The sequence below is a fragment of the Egretta garzetta genome, unplaced genomic scaffold (assembly GCF_000687185.1).
Source record: "Egretta garzetta isolate BGI_Z169 unplaced genomic scaffold, ASM68718v1 scaffold87, whole genome shotgun sequence".
Classification (NCBI taxonomy): domain Eukaryota; kingdom Metazoa; phylum Chordata; class Aves; order Pelecaniformes; family Ardeidae; genus Egretta; species Egretta garzetta.
The window spans coordinates 557,579-569,838 of NW_009260286.1; the positions used below are offsets into that span (position 1 = coordinate 557,579).

A 12,260-nucleotide genomic window follows, 5' to 3' on the forward strand; every position below is an offset into this window, starting at 1 on the left:
ATCACTGCTTCTCGCAGCAGTATGTGTTTCCTCCGAGGATGCCTGTTCCATTGCTTACCAGCGCCAAAGGACAGGCACTGCATGAGCTCCTGCGCAATGGTCCTCCCCAGGGATCTCCCATGCACATCACTGCAGCTCCAGGAGCAGCCCACTGAGCTCTGGAGATCACAAACCTGCTGAGATCTCTGGCCACACAGCAACTGCTCGGGTAACACACCTGAAATGTGGCTGCCGTGTCTCCACTGCAGAGAGATGACACCGCATGTTGTCTCATTAAGAAAATAGTACCCCTTCCATAAACCCTGCCTAGCTGAGCTTCCTGACTTAGGAACCATATTAAGCTCTTTATCTAATCAATAGAGAGGCGTATCCAAAGGCTAACTATTTAGGTAGCCTAAGATAACTAAGCTCTCAATTTAGACTTCTTAATTAGGTAAATACAGTGATGTCAGTTCTACTTTGTCAATAAAGGGAGACAAGCCTATCACTGGTGTCAGCTGATAGAGTTTCTCATTTAGCTGATGTAGTAACCACTTGTACGTTTCACACTAATAAATACTATTCACTGCACAGTTGCTTCAGCAATTCTGTGATTTTTGGGGGGCATAATTTATTAGAAAACAATGTCATTCTTGTGAGGACCTGGAATTCCAATGATCAAGAATTGATGCAAACCTTTTGGGTCCTAGTGCTTAAATACACGTATGAGCTGTAAGTAGGCAGAGTAGCACACTGGGATCATTGAAAGTAAGTGCAAAGAGGACCCAGCAAAAACATTTTCTTTGAAAACAGTGATCTAATTTTCTAAAAGATGGCACTGTTTTTGATCAGTTCTGAGCTTTTAAAAGCTTGACTAACAGAGGTTATTAGTTCTCTGGTACTACACATAAACTGCTTTGTGGACTTTTTTCAGTATGTTGAAATCCACTTCAAGGCTTTTGTGAGGTGGGAGTAAGAGGTTTAATTATTCACTAGCAGTCTCCCTTCTATGCACAACAGGAAGGGGCATGATGATACAATACCTCCATGAAAGGAAATCCTGTAGAGGTTAATAGGTGCTCCAAAATCAAAGCTAGCAATCACCAAATCATTCAGCATGTTTCATGGTGACAGAGGAGTCTCTGTCAGGGGAGAAAGTGCCCATACATGTCATCTTGAAGAAATCTCTTAATAAACTTCTTTACTCCATAAGAAAGAAACTCATCCTGCTTTTTCCCTAAATTATTATAAGATGGTATTTACAGGCCATCCAGAAGTCTTCCCTTTCTTTGCACAAAGCATATTAGCAGCCGTCCCGTTAACACCTCAAGGCCACGGGGACCACCATTAAGGGGAGAGACTTCCAATTCTTAGTCAAACGATCGCTTCTCAGCTGAGGTTGCCAGTAAGAACCCTGTTGGGTAATTTCAAGCTCCTTTTCTGTTTCACTTACCCACATTAAATAGCATGCAATAGCACAAGTCATTTCAGTGAAACCAATGGGCACACTACATAGCAACACAGCATTCAATGCAAAGGAGGAGAAACTGGGAAACTTGAGGCTACAGTTTATTACACCGATCCTTTTCCATCAGGCAACAATATGGTATGTCCAATTTAAACTCACTAATTTAGCTGCTGAAGCTTCTACATTTTTTCTTACAAATCTCTGAACCTTTTTTATTCATCAAATCATTTTCAGCCAGCAGTGTGCCCAGGTGTCCAAGAAGGCCAATGGCATCCTGGCCTGTATTGAAAATAGTGTGACCAGTAGGAGTAGGGAAGTGATCGTGTCCCCGTACTCGGTGCTGGTGAGGCCGCACCTCGAATACTGTGTTCAGTTTTGGGCCCCTCACTACAAAAAAGATGTTGCGTTGCTGGAACATGTCCAGAGGAGAGCAACCAAGCTGGTGAGGGGTCTGGAACACAAGTCGTACAAGGAGCGGCTGAGGGAACTGGGGTTATTTCGTCTGGAGAAGAGGAGGCTGAGGGGAGACCTGATCGCCCTCTACAACTACCTGAAAGGAGGCTGTAGTGAGGTGGGGGTCGGCCTGGTAACAGATGATAGGACGAGGGGGAATGGTTTGAAGCTGTGCCAGGGCAGGTTTAGGCTGGACGTTAGGAAGAACTTCTTTACCGAAAGGGTTGTCAGGCTCTGGAATGGGCTGCCCAGGGAGGTGGTGGAGTCCTCATCCCTGGAGGTATTTATAAGAAGGATAGATGAGGTGCTTAGGGACATGGTTTAGTGGTGGGATGGCAGGGTTAGGTTAAAGGTTGGACTCGATGATCTCAAAGGTCTTTTCCAACCAAAGTGATTCTATGATTCTATGATTTTTTCACATCAATAGCTTCTTCTTACAGCGAGTCTCACAGTACTTGCAAACATTAATTTCATGACAATTTTGAGAGGCACAGCCCCCTTTTCTGTCAAATTTTAAAAATGAAAGAACAAGTAATATACCTGAAATCACTAAGTGATCACCTGAAGTCACTAAGCTGGCAGTAAAATGCGTAGGAGAAATCTCTTCTCCTTGAACGTTTACTTCTGGACTCTCATCACTATCAGACTGAAGTCGCTGCTAAAATATTTCCAGAGGTAACCAATCTACATTAAATAAGTAAAGATGAGAATTTTACTCCTTTTACCGAGAAAGGTTTAAGACTTGCAAATCGTTTCTGAGGGGCAGCAAAAAACCATGTTCTTCACTGAGGACTAAAACTACTTTTTGCAGTTATGATTCACCAAAGAAAAAGGATGCTTGCAAGTGCTTAGCTGCCACTAAGATCTCTGCAGAAGTAAAAGGCTTTCATCCTTTCAAACCAGAGCAATTTGAAGGGATTACTTTAAGTAAAAAAATACAGAAAATTGGCAGGCCCCAAAAGATGGAAAGACATCACACTCTCCTGGTATAATATATCTTGGGAACATGCTCGATAAAACAATTAAGTTCTTTCTAGGTAAGCAAGATTTAGCTGGCTATAATTCAAGGCTCAATTACAATGTCTGTTACAATACAATTCTTATTAATGATAACTCTAATTGCAGTGTTCACTATCCTCTTCCAAACCCAGCTAGACAGCTTCCTGGAGACAAAGAATTTTGATTAAATTCCTTACTCAGTTCAATTTTCCTCTCAGATACACATGCACAGCTCCCACTGAAGTGGTATAGATGTTTCTGAGAGCAGGACCAGAGAAATATCATACCCCAGTACTCACCTGGCACAAAGTGCTTTCACATGAAGCTAATGTATGTCCAGTCATCCAGATACTGAGGTTCACAGACAAATATATGACACTCTGCAAAGTTATTCTGAATTTACACTAGTCTTTTCGAGAGTATGTCAGTATAGACAAATCTCTGGCTATTACATATGCTTAAGACTGGGTTGATTTTGATCCAAGAAAAATAGGCAGATCTGTCCTCTTTTTCACAAGAGTTATTTCAAGGGAATTGCGTTGTATTTGTATTGTGTTAAATGGAAAATGCTTTTTAAAATCATGATAAATCAAACATATTCTATAAATTACTGTTAATTTGCACCTACGCAGTATGCTTTTGTTATTAAAAAAAAAAAGTAAAAAAAGCTTTCAATGTCACAAACACAGCCATAACTCTCAACACTACATCTCTGCCCCAGCTAAAGAAACAATATAATTCTGGTAATATATGGGAAAATAAGATGATATGAGTTTGTCCTCAGTTCACTAGGAAAAGAACAATTAATCATTTGTTCTGCTTAAAATAGAGGCCTGCTTCCTAAACTGGAATAAATTTGTACAGCTCAGCTGAAATAAATGGAGTAGTATTCATTAATTTTAATAGGGAATTTTACTTTAAGCATTTAAAAAAAAATTAAAAATCAACCTCTCGGTATTGAATTACTGAAGTGGAGAGGGAGGTGCTGAGCTCTTCTCCCTGGTACCCAGAGATAGGACACGTGGGAATGGTTTAAAGCTGTGTCAGGGGAGGTTCAGACTTGGCATTAGGAAGCACTTCTTTACCGAGAGGGTGCTCAAACACTGGAACAGGCTTCCCAGAGAGGTGGTCGATGCCCCAAGCCTAAATGTGTTTAAGAGGCATTTGGCCAATGCCCTTAATAACATGCTTTAATTTTCGGTCAGCCCTGACATGGTCAGGCAGTTGGACTAGGTGATCATTGTAGATCCCTTCCAACTAAAATATTCTATTAAAAATTTATTTGGTGCAATTTTGTGGCCATTGTCCTAGTCTATGGAAAATCCTCTGTGATAGAAGTCCCGCTTAATAAGTATTCAATGATTTAATGAGCCCTTATAGTCTCACTCAAACAAGTCTGTTCCAGCACACTACAAATACTGAACATCATCAGTTCCTTAAAAAGGCTAATTGTATTATTATCACAGATTTACAGGTGGCCAAGGAGAAAGATGAAGAGGTTAAGAATCCAGCTCTGCCACAAGCTACATGGGACAACACAAGAGAATGTCAGCTCCAAACAACTTAGGAAAAAAAGCTGCCCTCTCACTATTAAGAGGAGATTTGGGACCAATATATTCAAAGCTTGTTTGAGGGCACACCATCATCCAGCAGGAGGCCCAGGAATGGGACCCAGCTTCCCAGAGTCTAGGTTTTACCCCACAGTCTCTAGGCAGAGCATTCACAACCTCAGGAAAGGTTTTGTTTAGGGGCATTTTCAACTGAAAGTCACGTTTTGTATCAGCTTCATAAATCTTTGAAAATTCGGCACTGTTAATTCCCCTTGCCAGAGTCAATGAATTTATATCACAGGAAACAAAACTGCAGAAAATGCCTCCATTCTGTTGATACACTCCAGGACTAATGACACTGTAATTTGTTTACTTGTATTACTATCAGTACTACAGTGTAACCTGAAGACCCAATCAAGATTAGGACGCCATTACATCAGGCATGAAGAAGGAGGCAGTTCATATCCCAAATTGCTTGCAATCTATCTACATGAGGCAGACAAAGTACAACTATCATTTTGCAGATGGAAAACAGAAGGAGTAAGCAGATTGCCAAAGGCTTTCAGAAGCTTGTTCAATGAAATCTCTGACAAAAACATGACATAAACCATTGCTGCTGGAAATGCATTTTGGTGCCAATTGTATTGTGTTAAATGGAAAATGCTTTTTAAAATCATGATAAATCAAACATATTCTATAAATTACTGTTAATTTGCACCTACGCAGTATGCTTTTGTTATTAAAAAAAAAAAGTAAAAAAAGCTTTCAATGTCACAAACACAGCCATAACTCTCAACACTACATCTCTGCCCCAGCTAAAGAAACAATATAATTCTGGTAATATATGGGAAAATAAGATGATATGAGTTTGTCCTCAGTTCACTAGGAAAAGAACAATTAATCATTTGTTCTGCTTAAAATAGAGGCCTGCTTCCTAAACTGGAATAAATTTGTACAGCTCAGCTGAAATAAATGGAGTAGTATTCATTAATTTTAATAGGGAATTTTACTTTAAGCATTTAAAAAAAAATTAAAAATCAACCTCTCGGTATTGAATTACTGAAGTGGAGAGGGAGGTGCTGAGCTCTTCTCCCTGGTACCCAGAGATAGGACACGTGGGAATGGTTTAAAGCTGTGTCAGGGGAGGTTCAGACTTGGCATTAGGAAGCACTTCTTTACCGAGAGGGTGCTCAAACACTGGAACAGGCTTCCCAGAGAGGTGGTCGATGCCCCAAGCCTAAATGTGTTTAAGAGGCATTTGGCCAATGCCCTTAATAACATGCTTTAATTTTCGGTCAGCCCTGACATGGTCAGGCAGTTGGACTAGGTGATCATTGTAGATCCCTTCCAACTAAAATATTCTATTAAAAATTTATTTGGTGCAATTTTGTGGCCATTGTCCTAGTCTATGGAAAATCCTCTGTGATAGAAGTCCCGCTTAATAAGTATTCAATGATTTAATGAGCCCTTATAGTCTCACTCAAACAAGTCTGTTCCAGCACACTACAAATACTGAACATCATCAGTTCCTTAAAAAGGCTAATTGTATTATTATCACAGATTTACAGGTGGCCAAGGAGAAAGATGAAGAGGTTAAGAATCCAGCTCTGCCACAAGCTACATGGGACAACACAAGAGAATGTCAGCTCCAAACAACTTAGGAAAAAAAGCTGCCCTCTCACTATTAAGAGGAGATTTGGGACCAATATATTCAAAGCTTGTTTGAGGGCACACCATCATCCAGCAGGAGGCCCAGGAATGGGACCCAGCTTCCCAGAGTCTAGGTTTTACCCCACAGTCTCTAGGCAGAGCATTCACAACCTCAGGAAAGGTTTTGTTTAGGGGCATTTTCAACTGAAAGTCACGTTTTGTATCAGCTTCATAAATCTTTGAAAATTCGGCACTGTTAATTCCCCTTGCCAGAGTCAATGAATTTATATCACAGGAAACAAAACTGCAGAAAATGCCTCCATTCTGTTGATACACTCCAGGACTAATGACACTGTAATTTGTTTACTTGTATTACTATCAGTACTACAGTGTAACCTGAAGACCCAATCAAGATTAGGACGCCATTACATCAGGCATGAAGAAGGAGGCAGTTCATATCCCAAATTGCTTGCAATCTATCTACATGAGGCAGACAAAGTACAACTATCATTTTGCAGATGGAAAACAGAAGGAGTAAGCAGATTGCCAAAGGCTTTCAGAAGCTTGTTCAATGAAATCTCTGACAAAAACATGACATAAACCATTGCTGCTGGAAATGCATTTTGGTGCCAATGCACTACCTTATCTATTAATCCCATTACTTTAATATTGTGTCAGGTAATTTTTGAGACACAACATAGATGCTGGATGATAAGAAGAAATTATTATATTTGTTACATTTCTTAACAAAGATAAAACATATAAAATCATAGAATCATAGAATCATAGAATGTTTTGGGTTGGAAGGGACCACTAGAGGTCATCGAGTCCAACCCCCCTGCAGTCAGCAGGGACACCGCCAACTAGATCAGGTTGCTCAGAGCCCCATCCAACCTGGCCTTGAATGTTTCCAGGGATGGGGCCTCCACTACCTCTCTGGGCAACCTGTTCCAGTGGTTTACCACCCTCATTGTAAAGAATTTTTTCCTTATATCGAGCCTAAACCTACCCCGATTTAGTTTAAAACCATTACCCCTTGTCCTAACGCAGCTGGCCCTACTAAAAAGGTTTTCCCCCTCTTTCCTATAGGCCCCCTTTAGGTACTGAAAGGCCGCAATCAGGTCTCCCCGCAGCCTTCTTTTCTCTAGACTGAACAAGCCCAACTCTCTCAGCCTGTCCTCATAGGAGAGGTGCTCCAGCCCTCGGATCATTTTAGTAGCCCTCTTCTGGACCCGCTCCAACACTTCCATGTCCTTCTTGTGCTGAGGGCTCCAGAGCTGGACGCAGTACTCTAGGTGAGGTCTCACCAGAGCTGAGTAGAGGGGCAGAATTACCTCCCTCGAGGTAATATATATGGGAATCTGACCACATTCTTCCATCGTATACCAAGATCATTGGTTTCGTGTTCTATCACAGTCCTCCTATCTAATCTTCTGCAATGATCTGGAGCATCTATTTGTGCACTTAACTCAGGCTGTGCAAAGCTGAGAAATTAGCGGGTGATTTACAGTACCAAAGTTAGGCACTAAGGCATCCTATGTAGTCAGAAAGGGCAATTAGGTACTTCTGAAGGGTAATCTAAAAATCCTGCTCTAATTGTAAAGCAACCAAGAACTCCTTGGGGTGTGGGGGGGAGATATTTGCTTAAACTAAAAGGTTCCCTCTAAACTGTTTCCCAGTGAGGTTGCACCTTAACTCCTGCTGCCACTGGTACTTAGGTCTGTGCATTAAGGCATCAACAATGTATTTGGGAATCAGACCACAAAGTCTGCTCCTGAGATCATGCACCTAGCTGAACAGGGAGAGAAAGAGGCAAAGCTGCCACATGTAACAACCTAATAGCTGGAGTACTGGCAGCAGAAGTGTAAAGCTTGATCATGGTTCCCCTTCATCTTGAGGAGATTCCAGTTCTCACTTCCCGCTTGTCCGGAACATGTAGGGTTGTCAGACTAGAAACTACCCTGCTGAATCCTTACTTTGGTGATGCATGAATCATAAGATCCTGGACGAGCAGACAGGACTCAAGTTTTGCCAAATTATCTAGGGTACCAGCATTTGGTCTTCTCTGGACTTCTGTCTGGACTGCCAGGAAAACTCATGCTTGCTCATAAAAACCTTTTTCCCCAAAGATGCTTCAGAAGTAAGCTACAGGCCTTTTCCTTCTATTTTACTCTATGCATGCACAAAAACCCTAGCCCTTCAGGGAAACATGGAACCAACCATGTTTGCACTCAGGAGCTGTATCGCCACACAGAGTGTGCCTTGGTATGACAGTGGAAGGGCCACTGCAAAAAGTTGCATGTGCTATCAAGCTGTCAAGACTAGGCACCACCGCATGGGAAAGTAATTGGATTGAAAAAAAAAAATACAAAATTAATCCCTGAATTCAGGGACTGGAATACAGCTCCTTTAATACTCCTGCATGAGTGTCTGTTATTCACTCTCTGCCTGGCCCTTTTCTTGTCCATGGCTCTTGCTCTCTTCACTGCTGAACATCCCAAGCTAAACTGGGGGGAGCAGGAAATTTCAGCTTTCTTCTCCCCAGGAACGTAATGGCTGCAGTTAAGGATGTGGCAAATACAGCTATGACCCTCCTCTGTTGGGAAAGGTAATTGAGCATAGGTTTGCCACGTCTGAAACAACTGTTTGGTTATTATACATGAAGTGGGCTCCCACAGGCTGCATTTTTGACTGCAAGTGGCTGTTGCTTCTGTGCTCGATGCTGGATTCAGAGCTGAGCTCAGAGTACTCCAGTGAGGTCAGGCTCCTCTCGAGATCCAAATGATCTCTACGTCTTGGTGGAGTGCAGTCAGTGCATGGTTCCCTCACTTCCCAGGCCACAACGCCTCCCTACATGTATTTGTGCAACACGGAGGCTGAACATGGAGACAGCTTATGAGTTCTACGTGCTCCCAGTATTAGGGGCCTCTGGAAAGCAGGATTTCTGGGATCATTTCCTTGCACCTAGGTGTCTTAATTTTTCCTGACTCCCATTGTAGGTGACAAGACAGATGTTCTGGATATCTCTGCGGATATCTCTGTAATTTAGCTGCTCACTTCCCAAAGCAGAACTTGCTGGAGCGCGGTGAGGATAAGCATTAAGTACAGTGTGGTCTAATGAGATCATATAAATAAGACAGAGATCATTTCAAGATGAATCCCAGGCATATCTGGAATTGCATCAGTATAAAAAGAAGTTATATTGTATTCAGATAAAATAGTTTTAAATTAAAACTTGACATTCATATTTCATCTTTGCCACATCACTACAGACCACTGGAAGAAAACACTTCATTCACTAACCATGTGCTCCCTTTAAAAATAATACCACCAAAGACTGCTTAAACATTGCAACAGCGCTGGAACTGAGGTGATGAGCTTTTTCTGATATCTCTTCTAATCTGGGAGCTAGAGGGGTTGCATAGCACCAATAGCAAGATATATGGAGGAAGCACAGTTTACACTGCAGATTGATTTAATGAGTTTTCATAAAGTCTTTCATGTTAAAAGCCAGCTTATGATAGCCTCATCTAAGACGTTATCTATTATCAGTAAGAGAAAGCAGCATCTTGTTATCTTTCCACAGTCACCATTCACACTCTCTCTCAAGTTATCCAGCAGAACTGTACTTTGTGGGAGCCGCAGGCCTCAAAATTTTTTGCCTATTTCAGTTCTGACATTTAAATTTATCTAGAACTAACTGGGGGTGGGAAGTGACAATTTTATTTCATAAAAAATTTTGAAGTTCGGGCCGGAACAGAAACATATCTTTTAACATCTTCACAAAAATAGTTTCAAAACATCTATTTTCAGATCTAAGTTACAGAGGAATGTCTGTAAGGCTGAGACTGGCACAGGAAACCCACGTGTTTAACTTGTTCTCATTCAAACTAGAAATCCTCATCAGATCGAAATACTCTGAATATACAAACATACAGGAGCTTAAACCCAGACATCCTATATCCCAAGCTAGTGCGCTAACTCCCAACCAACCTTCTGATGAGAGATGCTATTGAAGCTATAGCAAAATGCTTCTTGAAAATACAAATAGCTTTTTAGTTATATTTACTGGAAAATGGTCCCACCTTGCTCCAGCTGTGAACTACAGAAGCAAGTACAAAACTGAGAGAAAGCAACAGTTACTGAACACTAGAGGAAAACATTACCTCACAGATCTTGGCCCAGATCAGTAACTGTCAATCCCCACATCACCTACATTTTGCTTTCTTAAGGAGAAGACCACATAAAATGGCAGCTCTTGATGTGAACTTCCCAGATGGGGGCTCAGACTGCAGAGGTCTTTGCATTCTTTTGACAATTTACATAACTATATACAAAACATAACGTTACAAACTGATTTAAAGGATGGTTTCCCTCTGCTCAAAGGTGCAGCATAAACAGCTCCATTAACCAACTCACCACTTAAGATTCATACAAGTCCATAAAGCAGATGTTAAATAGATGTTGTATTGATTTCTTCAATCCGGAATGAATTTTACTGCCAATACACAGACACATGCTTTTAAGATATATTCAATCATTAAGTCTCTGTATCAAGATCAGAGGCCGGAAAAATATGAACCCAGCATCTTCACTGTTTCATGCTTGATTTCATTGCGTAGTATAATGGCTTAAAGAATCAGGTCCACAGTGTCATCTGTTAACCTCTCACCATTGAACACTACACTTAGCAAATCTAGCATGCACCTCTAGATACTGTAGCCTGAACTGCTCAGCTAGAAGTGAAATATTTAGGAAACCCATCAGAACATAATTATGAGTGACAGAACAAAGTAAAAAAAAAATACAACCACAGCATGTGAAATGGCATATCACTCTTCAACACAAGGCAGTTGGTATCGAGTGAGTATTCAGAACATGCCTTACCTGTGTAGTGCACCACACACGTCTGACCCTTCTTTGGAAATGTCCGTCCTGTTAAAATTATAAAAGGTTATTCTTTTATTTTATCTTATTAATCTGTGTGGCTAGGTGGGTGTATCTTTTAAGAGGAGAACGCCAGACTGAGATTTGGACTGACTGTGTGTTATCAGATCACTAATATGCAAGACAGGAATGGGTATGGTTTAGGGTAGAAGGTCCCAGCTTGGCTCCTATTTAGTTGTTAGACCAAATAGTATTTTCCTTACATAATTTTCTCTAAGTGCAAAAGGACTGTCAAAACTTCACAGATTATAACCTTAAAATTGTCAGAATGTTTTTATTACAATTTTTAAATAAAGTCTTAGTCTGACATTGTGAAAAAAATCCATTTGTATTCACATTTCTAATGCCTTTCACTCAAGACAGCTCTAGCAAGGGCATCTTTAATTAGCCGAGAAGGGTTTTAAAAAAATCTCCACATACAAAGGCAGTTTAATTTTGTAGCACTGGGTGACAGCAAAGCAGTGATACACTGAGCTCTTGCAAGGGCCTGGCAGCTCCTCTTAAAATTTTCATACTGAAAGGAAAAGAAGGTTTAAATTCTTTTCTTGCCACTGGAAAACAGAATTACCATTTCCATTTAACCTGTTCTAGGTACTGCCAAAGGCACTAAAACCGAGGGGAAGATTTTCCAGGCTCAATTAGGTGCCATTGGCATATTAAAGCAGCTAACCTTCATTTCTCAAGTACTGTTGGCCAGTGTCAGAAGAACTTAAATGCTTAAATGAGACCAATTATTAAGGAACATCCTTGCCAGAAAGCTAGAAACTAGGGATTCAGATAGAAACTGAGGCTCGTATCTTAGTTGGCTTTCTGGCCTCTTTAGTCTGAATTAACATGATAACAAGTTATGCATTACAAGGTGCATCGCAGGGTATAAAACATCAAGTAACACATAAGCTATGTACTTAGGGCTTATATGCCAAAACCACCACGAGCAGTAAATGGCAGGAGGGCAGGCTAATATGATGAACCACGATTTATAACATGAAATCGAGAAGATGGTGCTTCCAAGTGTCATCTGAGCAGCCTCCTTCATCAGCTTGGCCGGCTGGAGTACCTCTAGCTGTGGGTTGTACGAAGTGCAGTACAACAGGTCTGGGCACCACTGTAACCTTAAAGTGGGATGAATCTCATTTACCTTTAACCATCTAAAACACAGGCAATTATTGTATGCCAGTCTCCTGGGCTTCCCCTATTGACAGTGGAGAATTACC

At 41.0% G+C, this 12,260-nt stretch overlaps 1 protein-coding gene across 1 annotated transcript in view; it reads right to left on the reverse strand.

Moving 5' to 3' along the window:
* Positions 1-11,026, reverse strand: part of FKBP1B (FKBP prolyl isomerase 1B) — a 46,904-nt gene extending 35,878 nt beyond the window's left edge. The window contains exon 1 of the mRNA XM_035897953.1: positions 10,987-11,026. The gene's annotated coding sequence lies outside the window, so the exon portion shown is untranslated. The remainder of the gene's footprint in view (positions 1-10,986) is intronic.
* Between the last annotated feature and the right edge of the window lie 1,234 nt (positions 11,027-12,260).